This window comes from Apium graveolens, chromosome 7, assembly GCF_009905375.1.
Source record: "Apium graveolens cultivar Ventura chromosome 7, ASM990537v1, whole genome shotgun sequence".
Taxonomy (NCBI): domain Eukaryota; kingdom Viridiplantae; phylum Streptophyta; class Magnoliopsida; order Apiales; family Apiaceae; genus Apium; species Apium graveolens.
Window position 1 is genome coordinate 127,241,868 of NC_133653.1, and position 4,253 is coordinate 127,246,120.

The window sequence follows — 4,253 nt, forward strand, 5'->3', positions numbered from 1 at the left end:
CCTTCTAAAAAAGATGCATATTTAAATAAGGGATCAAAACAGAATCTAGTGGCATCTTCTCAACAAAGTGTCACTATTGAACAAAGCATTCTCCAAATTGCACCTTGTGTAGAGTCTGCACCCTTCTTGAGCACTCTCAAGAAGGTGAAATAATTAATGTGGATGGCACAAACTATGCGAGCACTTCAATTGAAATTCCCTCTTCTACTCGGGGGGAGTTGCCAACAATCAGTTCTGAAATCACTACTATTATCTCTAAAATTTCTTCTTCATTGAATGAAGGGTTTGAATTAACTTCTCAAACTCTTCCAAAATTAAGTGACACAGTGTTTGAAACTCTCATCACCACTTAGAACCCACATTTGGATGGTAAGATGCTATATGCTGAGGTAGACCTCGATGACACCATCATAAACACATGGGTTTCATCAATTTTTACTGAAGACCCTGTGACAATCATTGCACCTTCATGTGCACATGAGGCTTCACATGCCTTAAGATTTGAGGGTAGTACTCTTGAGGAAGAACTACTCAAATCCTCTCTGATTCAATTAGAGGTTCCTCTAGAAGGGACAACTCCCCTCAAAACCTAGATAATTTTTCCTTGACAATTGAACCTAGGAGTCCAATTGTAAAAGATCCCCAAAATGGAAAGGCAAGAGATCAAGTATATTCAGGTGCCAATTCTTTACAAGAAGAATAAGGATTTGAGGCAATGGTAAATAATAATAACCTAGCTAACTCCCCTTTAATTCAAATGGAGGTTCAATCTCAAGGTGAACAACAAACTGTCACAACCATAGTTCACACTGTGAGTCCAACTGTGACTAAAGTCACAGTTGTTCCCCACCACATCACCTCAAACACCATACAACCAAACACTGACCTACCCTCTACCTTCACACAACCACCTTCACATCTCCTAGCCAACTGGCTTCAAGATACCCAATCTCAACCAACTTCTATTGATGATATGCTTGTGGGTCAAACTGAAGGCCTTGCACATATAGCTCAACTGTTGCTGACATCTGATATGACAAATCAGTAGGGTTTCATACACATAAATGCAACGGAAACGATATAAAATTAATTGAAACCTTCTGCAGGATCCACGCGAAAATAGATATTTAATTCATAGTAAGAATCTTTACCCTAAAGAAGCATTAAGAGTTCATTAATGGAGGATTAATGGATTTCCAAATCTTGTTAAATCACCACTATCCACACGAACGCTTTTCTTAAAGGATTGATGTGTACTACAACCCGAAAACTCCATCTCTACCTCTCTTCCTCTTTCTCCTTGAACGACAAGGGTTTTGTAAACCATGTATCCTTATTTATATAAATCAGCCCTCAAAGATTTTATATATAGAGAAGAATGAGTTTTCTAATTAGAATATAATTATAATTAATACTAATTTGAAATCTCAATTTATTATTTAATTAAGTCACACTTAATTAATTAATAACTTATTTCAGAATTTGTTTAAGTAATTTCTCTATTTTATTTATTTAATTAATTAAGTCATACTTGATTAATATCATAAATAAAATAAATTACTTATTTAATTTAAATTCATAATTTAAATTATTTATCCTTCAAGCATTCTTTGTGTGTGACCCTGTAGGTTATTATTACGTTGGCAATAATTTTAATATCTCATATTAAAATTATAAATAATGAGCGGCATCTAGTAATACATCATTGTTACCCAAGTAATAATAATTAAATCGGTGATTCGATTAAACCTTTCGTGATAATGTACAATGTAATATAATCCCTTTAACCAAATATTATAGATTAAACTAGAGGCATGTAATGTGTCACCCTCATCATAGTTTAATTCATGTTTCCTTCATCAATAAGTATACTATCATATCAAATCAACATTTCAGCATGGCCACGCATTTCATAGTCTAGCTCACACAAGAGGCCAATAATATCACTCCTAAAATAGGAGGGTTAAATCCCATCTAGATCATTCATATTTCTCATACGATTCATAATATACCCAATGTCTACTTTATCATTACCCGGTCAAGGATAACTTTTAATGGAATCAAAGTATATTAATTCTTGTATAGAAATATAATGACTTCAGGTCTAAGGACCATTGCATTATTATCACTGTGAGAATAACTTATGACACTATAAACATGTAGTATCTCACAACGGGTCAATCCAGCACCATATATCTAATATATGTGCCTATGTTTTGACTTTTGTATCACAATACCTATGATCAATGAGATGTGATCATCGGTCAACAAACATACTATTCTTAATGCATTATTATTTCCCTATAATAATACTCGACTAGGGACCTTTAGAAATATTGATACCATTCTCCTAATCTCATTTCTAAGTCACGTACTTACAGATATAGAATTGCATATCATATCCCAAGGACATTTATTAATCTAACATTTATATCGCAGTAAATTAAGAATTAATAAATTATAAAAGGAATAATCGATAGAACATAAATATTAATAATCCAAGTGTCTTAAACTAAAACATCATAGTGTTGTCTCTAGGGCATAAACACTAACAATCTCCCACTTGCACTAGAGCCAATCACCCATGTATCTAATACTCATGGAACTAGTATGACGATCGTGCTTCTGCTAACAAAGCCTTAGTCAGTGGGTCTGCAACATTATCATTACTATGCACTTTACATTTATATCTCCTTGATCATTAATCTAAATAATTGTTAGGGTTTATACTGAACTATTCGTTTGAAGTATATACTATTATAATAATCATTTAAGAATCTTGAATGCATATTTTCACATTGTCTGTATATTATATATTATAGACAATCTAGTATCAAATGGGATAGTAGAAGATTAGATTGTCAAACTCCTTATATAATATAATAAAGGTTCATAGTCTAAGTGGTGTTAGATAAACCACTGGAACGGCTGAAGTATTATTTAGAAATAATGTATCTTGACTATTGAATAATACTTGTATACTTTGTGTATATTGAACGGGATCAAAATAGTAGAATAATTATTTCTTTTATTCTGACAATAAAGAAGAACTAAGATTCTATGATATTATTATTGCTTAGGTTCTTAATCCGGATATAATGATTGACACTTGTATTTAATGCACATGCCTTAATTCATACATTAAGTAATTTATTTTAAATTGTGAATTTATGTATTGGGCAATGACACTATATACAAAGTGGGATATTTACTATAAAAGAAAACAGTGTCCAAAAAATATATTCGGTTGATGATGTTCTCTTGAAAGCTCATAAAGATAATTATGCTTTAGTCGTGCAGACAGATTTTTTCTTGCATAATTATAATGTTGAGTGGATGATCAAGGATAAAAGATATTTATTAAATTAATTATCAAAAATTAATTTAACTAATGGACATGCGATATCTTAAACATGGGGAATTTAATAAGCAATTAATATGGGAGCCAAATTAAATAATTAATTTACGGAATTAGGAAAGGTAGTGTAAATATTAATTCTTTAGTGGATTGAATTAATATTTAATGACATTGGGCTTGGCCCAGAATGTCATTGGAAGGCCCGACCTAATGGTCCTTCCAACTCCCCATTGACTATAAATATTCTCATTCTCCTAACACACAAAAACGAAATCAGATCCTAGGATTTGAGAGTGGCAGCTGTTTTTCTCAAGGAGCCAGCTAGGGTTTTGGATTTTCGGAGCTTTAAGGAGAGGCACCTTGAGAGATCGAAGTCCACACTTCGTCCAATGAGAATCAGGGAATACAGTTGAAGACGTGGAATTGAATCGCTTGCACCTTAACGATTAAGGTTAATATTCAGTTCGTACTCTTTTAGATATATCATAAAACGCAGAGCCAAGATTCTATTGTTCCAATAATAGCAAGTTAGATATTTATAAATGATGTATGAATAGTTTCAAGACTTAGTTGCCTTGTTTCAAACCTACAACTGTAGTGTTCCTGGTAGTGGGGATTCGATGTAAAATACTTTATTCTTATCTTTAATTATTATTTAAAAATTATTAGTATGACATGCTAGTGTTACTCTGAATAATCATTTTTAAACAAATTAATCATGATAGTAAGTAGTGGCAAGTTGGATCGCGACATAAATTACTAAATTACCCTTTATTATTATATGCATTATTAATTTTTTTATCGAAATGTACATGTATTAATTGTGTCTACCTTAAACACTGATTTTATATTTATTAGCATTTTATTGATTAATATTTACAATTTAAAACTTTAT